At 35.6% G+C, this 24,294-nt stretch overlaps 1 protein-coding gene and 1 non-coding gene across 8 annotated transcripts in view; both read left to right on the top strand.

Annotated features, from left to right (window-relative positions):
* Window positions 1–24,294, top strand: part of HDAC9 (histone deacetylase 9) — a 1,013,429-nt gene that overhangs the window by 108,100 nt on the left and 881,035 nt on the right. The gene's annotated exons all lie outside the window — the stretch shown is intronic.
* Window positions 21,950–22,022, top strand: TRNAR-UCU (transfer RNA arginine (anticodon UCU)). Its single transcript has one exon. It is a non-coding gene; the product is annotated as a tRNA-Arg (tRNA).

Raw genomic sequence — 24,294 nt, 5'->3', positions numbered from 1 at the left:
GATCTACTTTTACTGTTTGCTCTGCGATCAGATTTATAGGAGATTAAAATAAATAAAATCTACTTATTCAGTAACTTAAAAAAGCATTAGTAAAACTTTTGTAACATCTTTGCTCCATTTATTAGTCACACTAATGACTGCTTTGCTTCTCAGTAATTTTCCATTTGTAACATTTTATACCTGGATACACAAATGTAATGCAATTGAACAAGAAAACAATTCTCTGTCTGGTGGAAATAATGTACTTATCTCATTGAAACAACTGACTTGTTTAAAAATACACAGAAGTTCTAGTTCTGCTCAGATTGTGGTTACCTGTAATTTGTAAGGAATTTCCAGGAAGAATTAAAATCCTCTGGTGTAATGGGATCAGTGGTTGAATCCATTGGTTGTGAGTGATAAATTCCCATACAGAATCCCTCTCTCATACACACCTCTATTTGGAACCATTTTGGGTTTGAGAGCTTTTTTCAATAATCCAGCTTTTTTGGCCGGATCGCTGGAAAACTGCACTTCAGAGGCTGTATCTTGCAGTGAAAACTTCATGTTGACTTGTGGTTCTATGTCAGTGGAACGATTTAGCACTTTTTGGCCTGGTTCAAATGTTTCTTGGCATTTCCTGAGGGGGTGGCCCATCCCATCTATAGGATCACATTGGATTTGGTATAAACTGTAAAAGCCATAATTCATCTGCAAGCTAATTTGGGATTTTATTGAGTTTTGGTAATGGACTAACACCATTGGGCAGTTGAGGATTCAGTATTTTTTAAGAATATTTCTAAGGACATATTTACTTTAAAAATAATACTAAAAGAGACGACTTTTCCTTTAGCCTGGCACTTATTCTTCTTGTATCTGATCTTTTCAGAGGTCAATGTTCTATTTTAATTCCTTATTATAATTTTTTCTCCTCAGCAGTTTTTAAAGCTACTGCAGATCTACAGCTTTTTCTTCTTTCTTAAAGAGAGATTGCTCTGGCTGTTGGCTGACTTGTGATGTGGGACTTATACAGGTTTTCATTTTTTCCTTTAAAGGTGCTGCCAAAGCTAGTTAATTTTAGTTATAACATCATAGAATGTTGGTGCCTTAGGCGCCCTACAGATAGTTTGGTCCAACCCTCATTTTAATCATGGGGGACCATGCCCAGTTTCTTAATTGTCACAGGAAGCTAAGGCACTGTTAGGCTGGAACTCTTGACCACCTTGCAGCAGAGCCAGTCTACAGAAGCCCCCAGGAACTGCTTAAAAATGTGCCCCCATTCCGTGTCTCAGATTTTGTATCTTTAGGTAGTTTTCCTTAATGCTTTTTAAATTTAGTTCCCCATACTTCGTATTAATTTGGAAAAGCAGCCAAAATTTTTGTTTTGTATTTGGTTGGGATTCCAGAGTATTATGTACTATTCCTTTCTTCTCGTGTTCCGAGCCACAAAGAAATGAATATAGGAAAGAGAACGGGTTCAGAATAACTGCTTAATTACAAATAATGCTGGGTTTTAGAACATATCATGGACCCAAGGCTGAACCTGGCTTCCTGTGCCTCCCCCAAGCGCCTGTTGAACTTAGCCACTGGGTCGTAGATGGACAAGTGTGGAACTATGTGCCTTTTTTTTTTCTCTTGCTTTACCACCAATGTCTTGACACCACTGTCATTTACACTTTTTCCCCTGAAAGATGAGTTATTTTCCCATTATTCTCCTGAATAGAGTCGAAAAAGCAAGGGTAGTGAAGTCATCTTAGGCAATTGATTATTTACAATTGAGGAAAATAAATGAGTATTAAGCAGCTGGTAATGAGACCCTGTACACGTATTCAGAATACTTCACAGTAGTGGGAAATGAATGACTTCTCTACTCTCTCATCACCAGGTCCTTTCTCTTCTTCTGACATTTTTAAGAAGAGAAAGCTGGGGAAGACATTTACCTCTCTATTTGCCATCTTTGTTGAAGCTCTAGACCCCTGCCAGCACCCACCGTTATATTTTAACGGAAGATTCAAATAATTTTGTTCTGTTTGTTTTGCTTTTGTGTTCCTTTGGGACCGAACTAAGTAAAATTTCAGGTCATAGAACTCTCCTGGAATTTTTAGTTGGTTTTTTCATTTTATGTAGGTAGGTTTCACTACTTTATTTTTTTTCAGGATATTTTTTAATGAGTATCTTGTTTCTTTACCCTCTACACTAGGTCTTTAAGATAGTTACCTATGACACCCCAGAGAACATCTAACAATTTCCTTCCTAAAAGGGGATTTTTTTCCTTAGGATTTCTTGCCCTGTGAAGCATGTTGCACCTTTGTGCAGATACTTGTTCTTGATTCAGAGGTAAATTAAACATAATTTAAAATTTGAATATTCTGGATACTCATGCCTTCTCTCCCAACTGTTATTCTTATGCTTACTAGGCATTTACTTCCTTTTAGTAGGTTCAAACCCATTTAGATAAAAAGATACTGAATTGCAGAAGTGTAAATCTAAGGTTTTATGTTGTAAGATGTTAAAGTTTAAGATGTTTCAATACCATTCTTGGAATCAAAATCATGTTTAAGATGAATTGTTTCTGAAGAAGTGGTGTAGATGATGTCTCTTGAATCATCACATTGTTTTTTTTTTTTTTTTTAACATCTTTATTGAAGTATAATTGCTTTACAATGGTGTGTTAGCTTCTGCTTTATAACAAAGTGAATCAGTTATACATATACATATGTTCCCATATCTCTTCCCTCTTGCATCTCCCTCCCTCCCACCCTCCCTATCCCACCCCTCTAGGTGGTCACAAAGCACCGAGCTGATCTCCCTGTGCTATGCGGCTGCTTCCCACTAGCTATCTATTTTACATTTGGTAGTGTATATATGTCCATGACACTCTCTCACCCTGTCACATCTCACCCCTCCCCCGCCCCATATCCTCAAGTCCATTCTCTAGTAGGTCTGTGTCTTTATTCCCATCTTGCCACTAGGTTCTTCATGACCTTTTTTTTTTTTTTTTTTTTCCTTAGATTCCATATATATGTGTTAGCATACTGTATTTCTTTTTCTCTTTCTGACTTACTTCACTCTGTATGACAGACTCTAACTCCATCCACCTCATTACCAATACCTCCATTTCATTTCTTTTTATGGCTGAGTAATATTCCATTGTATATATGTGCCACATCTTCTTTATCCATTCATCCGATGATGGACACCTAGGTTGCTTCCATGTCCTGGCTATTGTAAACAGAGCTGCAATGAATATTTTGGTACATGACTCTTTCTGAATTATGGTTTTCTCAGGGTATATGCCCAGTAGTGGGATTGCTGGGTCGTATGGTAGTTCTACTTTTAGTTTTTTAAGGAACCTCCATACTGTTCTCCATAGTGGCTGTATCAATTTACATTCCCACCAACAGTGCAAGAGGGTTCCCTTTTCTCCACACCCTCTCCAGCATTTATTGTTTCTAGATTTTTTGATGATGGCCATTCTGACCGGTGTGAGATGATACCTCATTGTAGTTTTGATTTGCATTTCTCTAATGATTAATGATGTTGAGCATTCTTTCATGTGTCTGTTGGCAATCTGTATATCTTCTTTGGAGAAATGTCTATTTAGGTCTTCTGCCCATTTTTGGATTGGGTTGTTCGTTTTTTTGTTATTGAGCTGCATGAGCTGCTTGTAAATCTTGGAGATTAATCCTTTGTCAGTTGCTTCGTTTGCAAATATTTTCTCCCATTCTGAGGGTTGTCTTTTGGTCTTGTTTATGGTTTCCTTTGCTGTGCAAAAGCTTTAAAGTTTCATTAGGTCCCATTTGTTTATTTTTGTTTTTATTTCCATTTCTCTAGGAGGTGGGTCAAAAAGGATCTTGCTGTGATTTATGTCATAGAGTGTTCTGCCTATGTTTTCCTCTAAGAGTTTGATAGTGTCTGGCCTTACACTTAGGTCTTTAATCCATTTTGAGTTTATTTTTGTGTATGGTGTCAGGGAGTGTTCTAATTTCATACTTTTACATGTACCTGTCCAATTTTCCCAGCACCACTTATTGAAGAGGCTGTCTTTTCTCCACTGTATATGCTTGCCTCCTTTATCAAAGATAAGGTGACCATATGTGCATGGGCTTATCTCTGGGCTTTCTATCCTGTTCCATTGATCTATATTTCTGTTTTTGTGCCAGTACCAAACTGTCTTGATTACTGTAGCTTTGTAATATAGTCTGAAGTCAGGGAGCCTGATTCCTCCAGCTCCATTTTTCGTTCTCAAGATTGCTTTGGCTATTCGGGGTCTTTTGTGTTTCCATACAAATTGTGAAATTTTTTGTTCTAGTTCTGTGAAAAATGCCAGTGGTAGTTTGATAGGGGTTGCATTGAATCTGTAGATTGCTTTGGGTAGCAGAGTCATTTTCACAATGTTGATTCTTCCAATCCAAGAACATGGTATATCTCTCCATCTATTTGTATCATCTTTAATTTCTTTCATCAGTGTCCTATAATTTTCTGCATACAGGTCTTTTGTCTCCTTAGGTAGGTTTATTCCTAGATATTTTATTCTTTTTGTTGCAATGGTAAACGGGAGTGTTTTCTTAATTTCACTTTCAGATTTTTCATCATTAGTATACAGGAATGCAAGAGATTTCTGTGCATTAATTTTGTATCCTGCTACTTTACCAAATTCATTGATTAGCTCTAGTAGTTTTAACATTGTTTTTTTTAATGGGCATGTCAAGTTATCTGTTATAGTGGAAACTGGGAGATAACGCACAGGAAATAGCACAGAGAAAGTCATGGTACACAGCAGAAGGTGCCTAAGCAGTAGAGTACGGTAGAGACCATGGGCTCCGGAGCTGTGTACCTGGGTGGAAACTCAGTTCCAACGCCAACTTTTGTAATCTCTCTTTTTCAGTTTGCTCATCTGCACAATGGGCATACTGACTAATGGTATCTGCCTCAAAAGTTCTTCTAAGGAATTAAATGAATTAATACATGTAAAGCATTTTAGGACAGTGTCTAAAATATCATACGTGCTCTATAAATGTTAGCTGTTAAACAGTCTTCCCATTCCTAATTGGGTTAATGGATCAAGGTTCATCTGTATTTTCAAGTGTTTTTCTTAGTACACTATTATTTAGGAAAACTGGACTTTTCTGAGGTGTTCCTGGCTTGTATTTTTAAAAGTGAACTGTGCATCAAAAGATTATGAGCCTTAATTTTATATAATTTAACATTAATAATTAACCTGGGCTTTTTGGTTGTGTGAAATTATTTGATGATGTCAGGCAATATATTTCCCACTGTCAAACTATATATGTGTATTGTCTTCATCGTTGGCATTGATTTTGGCACTAAAATTGTCCTATATTCACAGTTGCTCACATTAGAAGGGAAATATTGAGAAAGCAGTTCTCCAATTATTGACAGATCTCAACAGGTATAAAATAGTTCAGTATTTTAGAGGAATGTAGGATAATCTGATACTTGGGGCCATAATACCCTAAGCAGAACATTTCATAATGTAATGTATATGTGTTTGGAGGGGTGTATTAAGTGGGTATGCCAATTTCAGGAATATTGAAGGAGAATTTTTGGGGAACCTGAAAGTTTTACTTTAGTTTGTATGATAATTAACTTGACTATATAAATACTAGGGAAATAATTAGAATCACAGATTATGTTGAATGCCTAAAGAAATATGTTTGACAACTTTTAATTTTTCTTTCCTCCCACACACCACTTCCTAGTTTGTTTCTGGCACACCAGATGTGTCTCAACACAGTGGCTGATCCGGGTAGAGTTGTATGAACACCCGTGATTGTGGCAAAACAAATTTTCTCATTTTGGTTACATTAATGAAACGATATGTAGAAGGAGCACTGTTTTGCAGATGTTGTTATACAGATATAAGGGGTAGCCTGCCCTTTCTCCAAACCTCTGCATCAATGTTCTTTTTTTTAAGCTGATATTAAAGTTTGTGTCCACGTGGTGAATGTACACAAAAGCTGATTGTAATCTTCTTGTTTTTCATAGTTAGACATCAAAGGGCTACTTTGAGGCACAGGAATGAAGAGGGATGATTGGTGGGGAAAAGTGGAAAAAAAATTAGTCACAGGGAAAGGTTTCTAAATAATATTCTTTTTCTATTTTCCAGCTTATTTGAATAGGCCAATTAACTTGCTGTTTTTTAGCTTAAAATTAGCTTTAATTCTTGATCTCCATGGAGAAAATACTTTCCGTAGGCATTTTAATTTTGTCCTTCATTTATTTACTGTACTAATTTTCTTATTATTCTTAGCCTTTTCTCAATTTAAATGCCAGAGTAAGTATTACACCCCAGAAATTGTAATTTCTTTCAAAGGAACTAATTTTGTTTTTACTTTTGGCCTCATTTATGATTCTTCTGTATATCCCTAATTTTGAAAATCTACTAATAATTTATTTAATAATTTTTTCTCTCAATTTTTAATTATAGAATAAACAATATTACAACTAGAAAGAAACTGTGCCTTAACATATTAACTTGTACAATTTGTCTGTTTCCTTTCAGCTTCAGATCATATTCAGTTTCAATTTATATTGCCCTTTACATGTATTATACTCTTTAATGAGTGACTTTTAAAGAGCAGTTGTTTGATCATCTAGTTTACTTAATCATTCCTCTGATGTTAAAGATTTGGACTTACAATGTTTGCTATTATAAATTATATCACCACAAAAATCTATTTGAAAATGCCTTTCCTCCCTCCCTCCCTCCCTCCCTCCCTTCCTTCCTTCCTTCCTTTTTGGAGTTATTTACTCATTTTAAACTTTCTGGTCTGATATTATTAGGCTAAAGCTTTTGAATTTTTTATGGATCAAAGAATGTGATTTTTAAAACATGGCTTTTGAAGTGCTTTGTTAAATTGCTTTCTAATATAAATTGCCAACAATAATGTATGGGTTTATCAGTTTTACTTCCCCAAGAACCTGAACGGTGTTGGATATTGTTTCTTAGAATTTTTGTATTTATTAGTTAAATGAAAAATAGCACTTCAGTGTTGTTTTAATTTGCATTGCTTTGATAAATAAAATGTTTGAATGTTCTTTTTTTTAATGTGTGCTTAATAATTTGATTTCCCCTTGTACGTGTCCATGTTATTGACTTGTTTTTCTTCTGGATTTTATGTTTTTCTGTCACATTGTTAACCGCACACCCCCACCCCCATAACATAGAAGACCTTTTATCCCTTGTACTCGTTAAACATATTTCTGCAATATGCTGTTTTCCTTTTACCATGACTACTACTTTATTAGTATTAAAGATTAAACTGCTACACAAAATTTACATCTTTTTGTTTCTTTTATTCACTCAAAGTTTAGAGAGCTATCATTCTTTCAGAAATACTCAATTTTATTTCATGCTAATATTTTATCAACTAAATTATATATAATATATATATACATATACATACATATATATATAGAGAGAATGAGAACAGGTTAGTATTATAATTATATTGTATGTTGTAAATTTTGAGTCATTTTCTCCTCAAATTACCAACCATTTATCTCAATATTATTTATTAAATAGCTTTCTTCCCCTACCCCCATTGTTTTGAATTTCCTTTTCTGTCATATTATTGCATTCTTCCATATAGATATCTTCCTGGACTTTCTATTCATATTCATGGAACTATTTCAAATTAGATATCAAAACCACATTATTTAAATTATTATTGTTTTGCAATGTGTTTTAAAATCTAATAGATTCAGCTCTTCTCAAAAATCATTGAGCTTCTCCTGTGTTTCAGAAAAAGTGTGGACATAGAAATTAAAATTACCCAGTTTCCCCACTCCTGATAATCAAATTCCCTCCAGGAAAACAGACATGTAAAAAGGTATTTGTCCTATAATGTGATCAAAACCATGAAAGAGAGGTGAATACAGAACTGTGGTAGCACAGAGAATAGTATATTTTCATATGTTTATATTTTCTAGTTCTAGAGACAGTTCTATTTTAATTATAATTGCTACTTTATTATGTCTACAAAATAGCTTTTGGTTTTTTAAATTTTGTAATCTTCTCACTCAGGATTAATGTCTGTGTTATTTATTTCCCACTTAAGATAGTTTTCTTTAATGTGAGATTCTTGTTAGAAAAATTTTAAGTTAAACATGTACATGTTATGAATATTGTTTGTGACGGTCTCTAGGTAATTCTGTATTTGATTTATTTCTTTAAAAAAAAGCCTTTATTTTGGATTTAACACTCTCACTGAAAATTGGAGCACATGCTTCATCTTTCTTTTTTTTATTGGGAAGCACTCATGCATTCACTGATAATACTTCTGGGACTTGAAAGGGTTTAGCATATACATAAGACACAAGCATAGAAGTGTCATTGATGTTTACTAATAATTTTTGAAACCAACAGTAGGCCAATGAGAAATTCTTATGCCAAGAAAACCATATTCCTATGAAAACCTGATTGAAATTGTGGGAAACAATCTGTATTTTATTGCCATGGAAACTTCAGATTTCTCATCTTTGGCATGTGAATTATAGTTTCTATCATTGCAGCTGTTAATTGGTGACAAGGAGGGGATAAAAGGTGTTAAGGAGTTTTGGAAAATAAACACACATCAAATGGTAATCATTTCTGGAATTCTGTTTATATCAGTTGTTTAAATCCTACTTTTCAGATGCAGAGTAAAGTTTATTTCATTATTTCAGTTTTCTAATCTGTGCTTTGTTTAAAAATATTTTTGTATTTGCAAATTAGGTTAGGAGTGAGCAGGACCTAAGTGACGTAAATAAACAAATCCCAGTCGAAGCCTGTCTTTGGACTTTCTCTGTGTGTAATTCTTTTTATATACAAGGACACTTCTCTTGGCCAGAATCCCATTATAAAAAAGAAAAGAAAGGTGGGCATGTGGGGGTTGAATATTCCCAGAGAGACTCCTTGAATTTCAGCCTTTCAATTCCTTGATTATTCTTGTGGCTATGGGAGCTGAAAGAATAATGAGAAGTTCATTTCCTATATGAATCGTATAAAACAATATGGGTATACACAGGGCCATTGACTTGACTAAATCGATGGCCTTTAAACAGTTCTCTTTTGGGAGAGCACAGTTTGCGGGGGGAGCATGGTGAAATTGTTTTAGTGGTTCAAATTCTGTAACTTCAGAGTAAGTTCACGTGCAGGGAGCAGGGTGGCAGGCATTTGGTAATAAATTTAAGTCCAGGTGTTTATTTAATATATGCACTGCCTCATTCAAAAAAAATCATTTAAGACATCTTATAAGAACATACTCAATAATGAGCAAAAATATAGAGAAGAAAAGACTCATTATCAGGAAAACATAAATAAGTAGGAAGTCTTAATTACAAAATAGAAAATAAGTGTTTTTAAAATTTATTACACATGTCATGTCTCTTACCACACACACATACATACATTTATTTATTACAATTATTTGTTTTATGTATATTAAATCTCTATATTTGTGTTATTTTTTTAAAAAAACAAATTGCATTCATGAGCCTTGGGAGAAACTCTACTATGTGAATCTCTAATTTCTAAAAGATATTCTTATACAGACCCTTATAAAGTGTGTACCAAGTGATGTACTTAGTAGTAAAGTTAAATGATTCCCTTTAAAAGAACTGGGTTACCTGTGGGTGATTTCAGATCAATCTATTAGGTACCTAATTTAAGAGTGGAGGCATAAGAAATGTTTGGGAGAGAAGAGCAGACATGATAAACGTGATGTAGAAAAGTTACTGAATCTTCTATTGAGAGACAACTTCAAATGTTTCTTATCAGTTACCCAGGTCACAACCTTTCACTTTTTCTGTCTCAATATCTAGCTCCCTCTTCTACCGAAACATTAGCTGCAGCAAACAAAACAAAAATAACTCCCCCAATCTGAAACCATTTTTAACTTGTGGGTTGCGCTTAGTCACTTGTATCCAAAGTGTTCTGATGCCCATTCTAAATTACAAAAAAGTCATCATTGGTAGCATAGCATATAGGAAGAAAATTTAACAACAAAAAAGTTGATCTAGCTGTCAATGAGAAGGGAAAGAAAGCTGAATAATAAATTAAACTAGCATGAGGAAGTGAAAAACAGTGAGAGACTGGAAGATACCATATAAATTATGTGGCATGTAAATCCTGAGTAAGAGTCTTGAAATGATATTTATTGAGTCAGAAGAGGACCCCTGCCTTACTCAGATGTGCGTTTTCTGCATTTTTAAAAATAAATTTATTTATTTATTTGTTCTATTTTTGGCTGCGTTGGGTCTTTGTTGCTGCACGCCCGTCTTCTCTGGTTGCAGTGAGCGGGGCCCACTCCTCGCCGCTGTGCGCGGGCCTCTCCCGCTGCGGAGCACGGGCTCTAGGCACGCCGGCCTCAGTAGTTGTGTTTTGCGGGCTCCAGAGCTCAGGCTCAGCAGCTGTGGCGCAGGGGCTCAGCTGCTCCACTGCATGCGGGATCCCCCCGGACCAGGGCTCAAACCTGCGTCCGCTGCACTGGCAGGCGGACTCTTAGCCACTGTGCCACCAGGGAAGCCTGCATTTGGTTTTTATTACATACCACTTAATTGCCTATTGGTTAAGTTCTAATCCACTGAATAAAGAAAAGTAACTGTCAACATACCTTATTTAGCAGCTTTCCCTTTCCTTAAATCTTATTTTCTTTATTATGTCATTATTGCTAAGCTCTTTTAGTTCTTTTGGTCTGTTACCACCCCTATACTTATTGTAGGCATGGATATTTTAATGGAAAGAGCTAGTAATTTTTCTGGTTTTGTGACCTTTTACATTCTGATTGAACAGAACTTTATTGATCAGCTATTTATGTAACAGCACAATGCTAGGAGCTTTTTCATATCTTATCACACATTACCTCCCATAATACCTACACAAGTTAAGTACTTTATGGGCAGCATTTAATATGGGAGACTGCTAATTTTGGGGAGAGATTAGCTCAAGGTCACATTACTAATAAGTGCTAAATTTTGGCTCAAACCTAAGTCTTTGACCTTGAAATTCCATAGCCATGTCTCTTGCTAAGCACTTACGACTTTTACTTAAGGTACACTTTGCTCTCTGTTTATTAATTATGTTTGTGTTAAATGTTATCACTTAAGTAAGCTGAATCTAAGGCTGCTATTATTCTGTGCGTCAGATTGTGGAACTGAAACATTGAGATGCAGATCTGATTGTTGTTGACTGTACAACAATCAGAAGAGTGGGATCAGATTTCCCTTGGTTGAAATCAGAGGGGTTGGAGCTTAAGGAAAAAGAGTATGTAATTTTTTGACATTGATGTTAGTGCTCGTTTTGACTATTAAGGGCCACTAGTACAAACAATATATACCATAAACTTTTTATCTGATATAATGAGGAAACTGAGACACATAATAGGAATTTTTTCATACTTAGTTGTGTTCATCAGAAATTTATTGAGCCCCTAGTATAATGCAGATAGTCTGCTGCATTCAGTGATACAACCTTAAATAACAGTTAGATCTGACTCTCAGGGAACTTATAGTCTAGTGGAGAAACTTTGGATTTATAGTAAGACTGCTAGATTAAAAAAAAGTTCAAATTCAGTAAATTGCTTACTAGAATCATCAGCTTTGGGAATTTATCACTTATCTAATAAAGAATGTAAGTTTCAGCTAAGAGAGTTTCTTATTTTAGACAATGTAAGGTAAATCAGCTTGTACCATGATTTTAAGCCTTTTTCAAAAAAAACTCACATTTTAGCTTTAGAACTAAAGGATGTTGAAAAGAGTTCTTTATCATGTAATTGAGTCACTTACCAGGCCTATTTTAAACCAGTGGCTTCCTTTTCTTTCTTTGCACCCTGTGACACACAGACTCCCAGAATCAGGGAAGTATTGTTTTTGTTTTTAGGGAGTTGCTACATTATGTGGAACCAAAACTAAGTTAATATGAGTAATGTTCAGCTCATGGTAGTGAATTATATTGAAATTTTCTTCTTTGCCCTTCTAAATTTGGGCATGAAGTAGTTTCTCATGTTATAAATTGACAATTTTTCTTTATTTGTAATGAAATAATCCTTTTTTTATTTATAGCCAAGTTCATCATTTTAACACTTAATCCTCCATGACAGTCTGGAGGAGAGGAAACTTGGCAACCATTCATTATTATCTGTTTTTACCATCAGAAGGCATTTATTTGTAAGGAGAGTGTGGCAATGACATCAAGGATAGGAATGAAATACTCCCCGACATTTTTATACAGGGTGGCCTTTCCTTTGGAGTCGTGAAGGTAAATACGACCATCATTACTTAAAATGCATGCAGGGTCCCCTGGAAACGCAGTAGTGTGTAATTATAGCTGTGGAAGGAGAATGTCTAATAATGAAAGGAGAACACGTCAGTCTTGGATTAGTGATTCGGGAATCCCATCAGTGACCATCTTCTCAACAGCATTTCATCCACCTTCTAAAGCAGCTTACAAAGCTCTTGTTGGGCTGTGCTTCCACATCTTCATGCTTGTGTAAAAATCCACTCACTGGAGTAGCCCACTGAGTCACAGTCCCAACATTTTAAGTCTAAGAGCTTTAAAAAAATTAGAATTTCAGACCCTGATACAATATCTTACATCTAAATATAGCATTAAGTGAGTCTCTGATGTTTTGAGCCTGACAGCATGGAGGTGTATTGAGGGAAGTCCAGTATCAGGTCATCTGAAATGATTTGACATGCCCTTGCTTGTGAGAATAATGAACTTCTATGAAAGTGCTGATATTCTCTTGATTTTTTTCTGATTTGGTCATAGTATTCTATGGCTGTTGTTTGACTTGGTCCTTATGACAAAGTTATGTAGGTGTTCACTGGTGTCTCCTAAATTGGTGATGAACAGGAAAGAGAGCTGTAATCTGGAGAGAACTGGGGAGACTTGGTATTCTAAGTCTGTACCTGGAAAGAATAACTTCTGTGGTCATGAATTCAGCAAACACTTCTGAGTGCTGGTTATTACGTGCTGAGCTCTGGGGGTGAAAAATGTGCAGTGAAGACCTGGCCCCTGTAATGGTAGACATCGCAGTCTAGCTGGAAAAATATAAATAATGTTTAAAGTAATACATAGCATAGATTTGTTAATGTAAATTATGGCCATTGTGATTTTTTTCTATTATGTTGAGTACAGTATTGTGTGAGTATATAATGAGGAAGGAGTGAGAAAAGTGAGGAGAGCTCATTGAGCTGAGGACGAGGAGGAGACTTGGAAGAGTGTAAGGAACTATGGAGCGAAGGGGGAGAGTGGGTGTTTGAGGGACAAAATTCTCTTGGGAGAGAATTCCTTAGTTACTAAAGGATCAAGCTGTTCACTGGGATCAGTGGTTCATTGGCTGTTTTTCTCTGGGCAGAGGTTTATAACAGTTAGATTGCCCCTGTCTTTTAGTACTCTGTGTTTTGCATGTTTCTATCTAGCTCCCAAGTCTGACTTCATCTTAATTTGATGAGTAGGATGATGATGAATAGGATGATAAGTAATACCACTATGGAGATTTAAATTAGAAGAAAAAAACCTTCTTTATTATTGTAAGATTCAGATCTAGAGTGTTCTAATATGTTTCTTCCATCAAAATTTATTATTACTTCTTTGAATGATATTATTAAATTTTATTATGATAAAATTAAAGTTCATTATTAACCCCGTCAATGGTAAGAAATCATAATATTGTGGTTAAGAGCTCAGGCTTTAGAGCCAGAAGATAAGGATGTGAATCCTGGTTGCATCATTCACTGCCTTTTCCACATCGAGCATGTTATTTAGCCTCTCTGCACCGTTGTTACCTCATCTGCATAATGGGAAAATAATTGTGCTAACCTCCTAGGATGGATAAAATAATACAGTCAAGTTTCTGGCTGAGCTGTCTTCTTTTGATTATTTCATAAGACATAGGAGGCATCTTTTCTGTGTCCCTCCTTTGGAACACTGAAACATTTAGAGAGGGGCAGGTTCTCAAAATCAGGTTTCAGACTGTCGTATTCAACGCGCAGTCCATCTTGTACCACTGAAGACCAAACTACAGTTTCACATAAACCTTTTGTTATCCAAGGTAGTTGTTCACTTATTAATGCAAATGCCTTGTGCCTTGGATGTGTGAGCCCTAAAAATACACTTCCAGGGATAAAAACAGATCTCTTCAGAGTTTTGAGATGCTGCTTAATCAGAACCAGCTGCAAGCTGTCTAGAAAATGCAAGTTATATGAGCCAGATGGCTTTTGCCCTTTTTGCTTTAGACAGCATATAATTTGGATAACTACAGCAACAGTAATACATTTTGCCAGTCACAGTGTTTGATAAACATATTTGTTGAGAACAGCCACTTCCAATTAGAGACCCAGTAAAATGTTAATTTATTTTAATAATTTTTCCCTCTAGGGTGAGAAAAAGAATACTTTTAACAGGCTACAGAAATATCTGTTCACCGAGAGAGCACTGTTCGAGTTATTGTATGCCAGTGGTTAACTTTTAGTTTTGGCGTTTAAATAATGATGAGGAGTATTCATGACCTACCCCATCTATTTTCCTTATTAAAATCTAGTTTCTGATCGAGAGACCATGATTTTCCATATTTTATAATTATGTTTGCTTTAACTGTAGAAAGATGGTTTGATTAGTTTTCAACTTTCTTCTACACAGATCTAATTACTGTAAACTCTGATAATAATTATTGAATTATTGTTTGTCCACAGACCATTATTAATGTGGTATTTCTGGGGATTTTACTTTTATTACCATGGTCTTTGAGAAGGAATTTTATTTATTAGCTGGATGTAACCATGCCTGATTTTCATCTGCTGAAGATGATTGCAAACATAGTCATTGATATTAGCTTTTTAATTTCATCCAGCTCTCAGTCAGCTCAGATAAAACAGCACAGTTAAGTGTTTGGGGCTGTTCACACTCTTAAGACCTAAGCTTGGATTCAGCCTGCTTTTAAGACTTGTGAAGCTAGCAGTTCTGTTTTCACTGGTGACACCACTTCTTGGAAAAGCATTTTGAAGCCCTCCTCTCCCATTACATGTGATGAAGTATTCTCTACTTTATTTCTTGAGACATCTACCAGGCAGCAAATAACAGATTGTTAAGTACCTCTGAAAGGTCTCTGTGTCATAAATTTTCCATAGTTCCAAGCCTGCCAGCATTGTCATTTAGCAGTCTCCCAGCAGTGGTTTTTTTTTTTTTGCCTTCTTACCCAGTTTAAAGAAGAGAGGCTATTTCGTGTATGGGATCAGTGGTGGTAGAACATAAACTTCGCTATAATAATAGCTACAGGTTTATTTACTCTTCCTATAGTTTCTGGAACTCTGCTAATCACTTTATACATTACCTCACAACAATATAACATTACACGGTGCATATTTTTGTCCTGTTTTACAGATAAGGAAGCAGTGGCTCTGGAGTATAATTATTCAACATCATACAGAAAGTGTCAGAGTCAGGATTTGAAGCTACTGTTGTTTCAATGGTCTGTCTGACCCATGCTCTTTAATTCCACCCATTTAGCTATGAAAAGTGGCATTTGACTTAGCCAGAGCTGTTTTTTCTCAGAGATAAACACATGCCTCTGCCCATCCTTGTATCACGGTGATGCTTCTTGGAATTTATTTTAAGCCCCGATTAATATGTGAAAGGGTCTAATCTCTCTCACTCCACCTCATTAGATACACTATAACTGATGCACTTTAAAAGTCATATCAATGAGGAAAATCTCATTTTGGTGCTTTTCCAATATGTACATAAGGATTATACTGATATGTAGTACTTGGAGAAACTTGTAAGCACTTGTGTGACATGAAACAGCATAGGAGGTGAATGTTTGTGAAATTTACCAAAGCTAAATCCTACTTTTATGACTTTATCTAACAAAGTAATAAGATAAAGAAATTCAGTAATGAATGCAGCAGGTCATACCTATATCCCGTGTCACATGCAGCAGGAAATAAAGCAAAGCATTATTTATAAAAACATCTTAGTTGTGGCTCTGTCCACACAAAGCAAACTGATGGGTCATGGAAAAGATTTTATTATTCCTGACTGTTTGGGGAGATTATATTGTTGTGATTATTTACATATGGAACCATAAAATGCTACTTCTTGAAAGATAATACAAAATAGTAGAAAAGCTTGTACGTAAGTCACTATGGTTTAATAATGGGCATATGCTGTTTCTTAGTGAATAGTTGATGTTATTTGTTGTTGCCTGGAAATGAAAGGGAGAAATGGATCAAAAATATTATTTTCTAATAAAATAATTATTTCTATTCTATTTATTATACAAAATTATATTTAAATAATTACTTAGCCCCTTTTTTCATATCTCACACAGTTGTAGTCAATTAAGATACGGATTTAAATATGAAATCTGATACTTGTTTGGCCCAATTGAAAAAGCTTTTTAACATCATTAGATGAGAGACATTATAAATGGCCAGGAGAAAGTCTCAGTTCTTTCTTTATGTGGAGAGGTGTAGCTTGGAATGACCCAACACGGCTGATTGAGTCAACATATATCAGTTTTCTGTTAATGTGTGAGGTGCTGTCGTTGGTGCAGTGGAAGGAAAAGGATAATCATTCACTGCCAGATGCATCCACATTTATGCTAATGTGTGTGGATTGTTCCTTTTTCACTATATGAAGGTTTAGTAGCTTAAGAATTAGTATGCTTTGTTTAAATGATTTAATAAGGAAGTACTGAGCATCTAATGAAGTGACTGTGTCCTTGTCCTCAAAGAGCTTTTGGCATTTGGCAACAAAAGGAAGCCTTGTTTCTGTGTGACTTAAAATATGGCCCCAGAATATTGTGACTTTTGGAGGTTAGTGACTCCAAAGAAAATAAGGTAGATGAAGGGAAACCTTTTATTTTCTTCATCTTATAGGGGACTTGTTGCCTTTGTCTTCCTGAAGAAAAGACAAGTATTGACCTGAAAATGTATGTTACACACCCTTGGGCTCCGTTGGTGTATTCCAAGCCGTTATTGTCAATCATATACATACACGTTTAGGCAATTTCAGAAACACTTCCTGTTCTTTGAAAAGAGAGGTGTCACTCATCTCGGTACATCAGATTAATATATAAGGTGGCTTTCCAGAGTTGTGTCATTTCTTCACCATGACTTATTTTGTCCTGCACTTCTTCCAAAGGCCTATTCCCCCTTTCTTTTTTCATTAGATGACCATAATTCTATTTCTAGGTATGTAGCACTATGAGATGTATGAGTGAGTGTGTGTGTGTGTGTGTGTGTGTGTGTGTGTAGAGAGAGAGAGAAAAAGAGAAGAGGAGAAAGAAAGAAGATTGATTGAATGATTGAATGGTTGGTTGGTTGTATGTGAATGGGGCTTTTTCCTGAAAACTTTACAGCTGTTGTTGGCATATTGAAAAGGTTACCAAAATCTCATTACTTTTCATGGATTTCAGTTAAGTCTCTTGTTTTTTTAAAAGATAAGCAGCAATATTATATGCACATATAATCTGCCATTCCAATATTTATAAATCTTAGTGTTGTGTTGGTAAGATTGTCAAAATTTCATCCTAATGTTAGTGAAGGTCATATGTACATCTGGCTTTATTGAAAATGACTTTGCTAAATGTTTAATAGAGTGCTGACTCTAGGTTAAAGACACAGAGTCTTTATTATATTACTGAACTATTCTGGCTTACTAGTATATGGACATGTAACCAGATGATTACATATTTTTTTTGAGGAGGTGGTTCTGTTTTAATTGCTCTTGACCTATTGATGTCATAAGTTTATTAGTAGATTTCCCAATAGTAAATCATTCAGGGGTTACTGAAATAAACTCAACTGGATGTGTTTTATTATTATTATAATATGCTGCTGGGTTTGATGTGTATTTCATCTAACTCTTTGCCTCTGTGTTCATAAATAATACTGAGCTGTAGTCTTCTGTTTTCTCAGCTCTTTTTCAGGTTTTAGTGTAAGGGTTATTACTAGGCCCATCACTTCTGATTGTACAGCTTGCACACTGTCACCTACTGTATCGTAATTTGTGTAGCTATGACAGTTTTCCTGATGAAGGCAGTAAAGCATCTTGAGGAAGGGACTTTTTCTAACATAGACTTACCATAGCAGCTTGCAGAAGAGTGAGGGTTACTTTAACATCCTAAAATAGATTTTTAAAAAATATCTCCATATTTCTCTATTCATTCAGTGTTTAAAAGAACTAACATAAAATCATTGTGGTCTGGAAACTTTATTTGGCAGTAGTTCCTTTAGTTTCTTCAAAACTTTTGGTCTGTTTAGGTATATGTTCTACTCTTCTGGGAGAATCTTTTAAGTTCATTGAAATTAAAATTTTTTTTTTACCAACCAAGTATACGTAGCACTCTTTAAAATATTTTTAATCTCTTCTGTGTTAGTGATTTTATCTATTTCTAATTTTCTTATTTTACTTTTTGGTCTTTTTCTTGAGTATGGAGGTTTGCCTTTCCTTTTCTTCTTCTTTCCCTCTCCAAATACCTTTGGCTTTATTTACTAGAATATACATGTTTTACTATTTTAAAAAATTAATAATTTTTTTATCTTTGGTAATTCTTCCTGCTTTTTTCATATTTAGTTTAATCTATTTAAAAAACTATTTGCATATCTGCATTGACTATTTAGTTAATTTATTTTTATTCTTTATTTGCAAATGGCCATTCCAGGTACTTTTTAAGCTTTCTAATTTACTGTAACTGAAGAATTTAATTGTTAACATAGGGCCTCTCCGCTGCTGGATTAGCACATGTATGTTACCCGTGTTAGAATTCTTTGGAAGAATTTAGCTTGAAAAATTGACAGTGGATTTAATCTTAAAAGTCTGCATCAGGATTACACTGACAAACAATGTTTAGTGTTTTAAAATGACATTTTGTTCTCTCTGTAATTTTAAAAGCAGTACACATTATCCATAGAAATTTGCAATATATAGAGAAACATACTTTATTAGTTGTCATGGCTGTGTAACAAATTGCCCTTAAATTTAGTAACTTAAAACAACAAACATTTATTTTTGTACACAGCTCCTGAAAGTTAGGAATCTGGCAGTGGCTTTGCTGGGCTCTTCTGGCTCTGTGCCTCATTAAGTTGCATTCAGGCTGTTGGCTAGGGCTGTTGTAATCTGAAGGCTTGAGCAGGGCTGGAGGACCCATTTCCAATACAGTCCACTCATAGCTATTGGTTGGAAGCCTCAGTTCCTCACTGGCTGTTGGCAGAAGGTCTCAGATTCTTGCCATGTAGCCCTCTTCACAGGGCTGCTTGCTTCCTCCAGAGTGAGTGATCCAAGAGAGAGTGAGGTAGAATGTGTGGCAGAGAGTGTCTTTCATGAACTACCCTCAGAAGTGACATATTATCCCTTGTCCTGTATTCTGTTGATCCCACTTACCAACCTTGATACAGTGTAGGAGGTTATGATACATAAGAATGAATGCCAGAAAGTGGGGATCATTGAGTCACCTTGAAAGCTGGTTACCACACATACCTAAGGATATTAAATTACCTTATGGAACTCTTTAGAGAAACTACCAATCATAGATGGTGGTGTAGGAAAATCCTGAACTCATCTGCTCTCACGGACACAACACATCTACAGCTGCATATGGAATAATTCTCTTTGAAAACTGGATGAACAGAGTCTCCACAACAAAGGATAAAAGGACAGCATCGAGACAGGTAAAAGAAACAGATAGAACTTGCCAGGGGAAAACCACACCCCAGCTACAGTAATCCACATCAGGAAGGATCATGAAGGCATGGTTATTTTCCGTGCAGATTGAGGAATTCAAGCTCCACATCATGCACCCCAGTTCTTAGATCCTGCACAGGAGAGATGAGCCCCCAAAATATCTGGCTTTGAAAACCAACAGGGAATATATCCAGGAAAACTATAGAACTACAGGGAACAGAAAATCTGCTCTTAAAGGGCTCAAGCGCAGACTTATTCAACATGAAAACCAGCACAAGAACATCAGATTGAAAAGTGCATGGGCCTTAGCTGAAGAAGACTCACTAATCTTGAAGTGTCTGCTGGAGATACTGGAGCCAGTTCGGATGAGGTCTGAGACACTGGTGGGAGCCATTTTTGTGATCTCAGGCTATCCTGCTAATACCAGCACTGGCGGGCACCATTTTGGAATTCTCTCTCTAACCTATTAATGCCAGTAGGCACACCCCACTAAGAGCCGTGCCCACCCCTGTGCCTTGGCAGGCCCTGCAAGGCCTTAAGCCCACCCACCAGCACCTGGCAGCAGCAGCTGCAGACCCGCCCCACAGCCATTCTGCAGGCAAGCCCCATGCATCAACACCCAGCAGTCGCCATGGCTGGACCCTGCAACTATTTCTGGGGGCCAGCTTCACCCACCAGTGCTTGGCAGCAGGCATGCCTCACCACAACAGGAGGGCTCACATAGTCCACATAGAAGACACCCCTTGAATGCCTGGCTCTGGTGGCCAAGCGAGATTGAGCTTTTGAGCTCCATAGGACATCTCCTACATAAATCGCTCCTTCAATACTGGGACGGGTAGCTGATTTACCTAATACATAGACACAAACACAGAGAATTAGGCAAAATGAAGAGGTAGAGTAATATGTTCCAGTCAAAAGAATAAGACAAAGGATATTATATGTGAACCTCACAGTAACCACAAGGAAAAAACTTCTAATAAATGCACAAAAGAAAATGAGAAAGGAATCTAAACATAACACTAAAGAAAATCACCAAAATGCAAAGGAAGAGAGAAAGAGGAAAAGAAAGGAACAGAGAGGAACCACAAAATAGCCAGAAAACAATGAACAAAATGGCAGTTAAGTACATACCTATCAATAATTAATTTAAATGTAAATGGTCTAAATTCACCAATCAAAAGAGATAAAGTAGCTGAATGTATAAAAAACAAGAGTCAACAAACAAAAGCCCATGACCAGATGGCTTCACTGGCAAATTCTACAAAACATTAAAAAAAGATTTATTATCTGTTTTTCTCAAACTCTTCCAAAAATTTGAAGAGGAAGGAAATCTTCCAAATGCATTTTACAAAGCCAGCATTACCCTGATACCAAAATCAGAGAAGAACACTGCAAAAAAAGAAAATTACAGGCCATTACCCCTGAGGAGAATAGATGCAAAAATCCTCAACAAGTTATTAACAAACCAAATCTAACAATATCTAAAAGGATTGTACACCATTATCAAGTGGGATTTATTCAAATGATGCAAAGATGGTTCAACATCTGCAAATCAATTAATGTGATACATCACATTAAGAGAATGAAGGATAAAAATCATATGGTCATCTCAATAGATGCAGAAAAAGTATTTGGCAAAATTCAACATCAATTTATGATAAAAACTCTCAACAAAGTTGGTATGGAGAGAACATACCTCAACATAACAAAGGCTATATATGACAAACTCATAGCTAACATCATACTCAGTGGCGAAAAGCTGAAAGCTTTTCCTCCAAGATCAGGAACGAGACAAGGATGCCTACCCTCACTGCTTTTATCCAACATAGTATTAAAAGTTCTAGCCACAGCAATTAGGTTAAGGAAAATAAATAAAAGACATCTAAATCAGAAATGAAGAAGTTAAACAGTCATTATTTTCAAATGACATGACACTGTATATAGAAAACCCTAAAGACGCCACCAAAAAACTATTAGGACTAATAAATGAATTTAACAAAGTTGCAGGATACGAAATCAGTATACAGAAATCTGTTGCATTTCTATACACTCATAATGAACTATCAGAAAGATAAATTAAGAAAACAACCCCATTTGTAATTGCATCAAAAAAGAAGAAAATACCTAGGAATAAATTTAACCAAGGAGGTGAAAGAGCTTTACACTGAAAACTCTGGCACTGGTGAAAAAAATTGAAGAAGACACCAAAAAGTGGAATGATATTTCAAGCTCATGAATTGGAATATTAATGTTGTTAAAAGGTCCATTCTAGGGATTTCCCTGGTGGTCCAGTGGTTAGGACTCTGTGCTTCTGATGCAGCGGGACCGGGTTCAATCCCTGGTCAGGGACCTAAGATCCCACATGCCGTGTGGCACAGCCAAAAAATTTTTTTAAATAAAATTTAAAAATTGCTCTTGAAAAAAATAATTAAAAAAAAAGAAGATCCATTCTAACCCAAAGCCATCTACAGATTCAATGCAAGCCCTATCAAAATGCCAATGGCATATTTCACAGAACTAGAACAAATAATTTTAAAATTTGTATGGAATCACAGAAGACCCCAAATAGCCAAAACAATCTTGGGAAAAAACAAAGCTGGAGGTATCACGCTCCCTGATTTCAAATTATACTACAAAGCTGTAGTAATCAAAACAATACAGTACTGGCACAAAAATACACATGGATCGATGGAACATAATTGAGAGCCCAGAAGTAAACCCATACATATATGGACAATATATGGACAATTAATCTAGGACAAAGGAGCAAAGAACATACAATGGAGAAAAGACAGTCTTTTCAATAAATGGAATAACAAATATTGGAGAGGATGTGGAGAAAAGGGAACCCTTGTACAATGTTGGTGGGACTGTAAATTAGTGTAGCTATTATGGGAAACAGTATGGAGATTTCTCAAAAAATTAAGATTAGAACTACCACATGACCCAGCTATTCCTTCTGGGTATTTATCCAAAGAACCCAAAAACACTAATTAGAAAAGATCTATTCAACCCTGTATTCATTGTAGCATTATTTAGAATAGCCAAGATATGGAAACAACCTAAGTGCCTCCATGGATATATGGATAAAGAAGATGTGATACACACACACACACACAGGAATACTACTAAGTTACAAAAAAGAATGAAATCCTGCCATTTGTGACAGTATGGATGGACCTTGAGGATATTATGCTAAGTGAAATAAGTCAGAAGGAGAAGGACAAATACTGTATGTCTTCACTCATATGCAGAATCTAAAAAACAAAGCAAAGAAACAAGCAAAATATAACAAAAAACAAACTCATGAAACAGAGAACAGATTAGTGGTTACCAGAGGAGAAGGGAGTTGGGGGTGGGCAAAATTGTTAATGGGGGCCAACTGTGTGATGATGTATGGTAACCAGACTTGTGGTGGTGATCACTCTGCATGTGTACAGGTGTTAAACTACAATGCTACACTTGAAACTTATATAATAATAAAAAAAAATTACCTTAAGTCCAGCATCCACACACAGTGGATCTTCCAGGTTTTTCTTCCCCCTCCCAATGCAGATATGATCTTGAACATTAAAAAAAAAACAAATTAGGGCATATAATCTTTTCTCACAAAACAGCAGGTCATAAACATTTTTTATGTTATGAAATAGTGTTCTAAAATAGGATCTTTATCTGTTTGCTTAGCATCCATTGTGTGGGCATGCCATAATTTATTTTTACTAATCTACTAATGTTGTTTTATAATCAGGTTTTTTTTGAGTATTTGACTATTATAAATTGTTTATTAAATGTTTTTGCCCATAAATCCTTGAACACATCTTCTACCATTTACCTAAAATAAACTATTAGAAATATTACTGCTGGGTCAAGGCATATAAATGTTTTAAGACTTTATACATATACTGCCAAAATATTCTCTGGAAATTTGTACCAAATTTATGTTCCCATTGATATAATAAAGAGTACGTGGCTTCTTGTATGTTTATTAATACTGGATATTATATTTGAAAAATAATAAGAGCCTGATAGGGAACATAGTGTCTAACTGCAGTTATAATTTTTACTTTTGGATTACTAATAAGGTAGGAGAATCATTTTAAAAGCCTTATTCCTGAACCTATATTGTATTTTTTCTTGATTTTGAAAGGTATGTCATCCTCATAATTACTTTCAACGGTGTAAATAGTTCTCTTTGAAAAATGTTATGTTTTGTTTTCTTTGAAAATATATATCATTGGACTTTTCCATTAGGCCTACACTATAAGAGTGTTCTGCAGTGAACCTGGAAATATTGGAAAATAATTGGATAACTGAGGCACTTTCAAAGCGCTCATCAGTTTGATTGTTAGTAAATTTTCCCAAACTTATATTTTATTGTTTGAACATTTTCTAGAATAATGGGTTAAAAGTGAGAAGATGCTTTTTTGTTGTTGTAATCATCCATCTGTCAAAATTTGGTGAGTGTTGAAGAGCATTCATCCAGGGCTAAAGCATGACTGAGAGTTGTCTAGTCAGGGAAAAAAAAAAAAGCACTCAGTATTTCCATGTGATAGAATGACTGTTAGTACTTGAAAAAATTTCCTGTCCAGCATTTTCATATCACTGGTGTTCCCAGTGTTGTA

This window comes from Eubalaena glacialis, chromosome 8 (assembly GCF_028564815.1).
Source record: "Eubalaena glacialis isolate mEubGla1 chromosome 8, mEubGla1.1.hap2.+ XY, whole genome shotgun sequence".
In the NCBI taxonomy this organism is placed as follows: Eukaryota; Metazoa; Chordata; class Mammalia; order Artiodactyla; family Balaenidae; genus Eubalaena; species Eubalaena glacialis.
The sequence above is the reverse complement of the archived record's forward strand: the minus strand, read 5'-3'. Positions and strand labels throughout refer to the sequence as shown.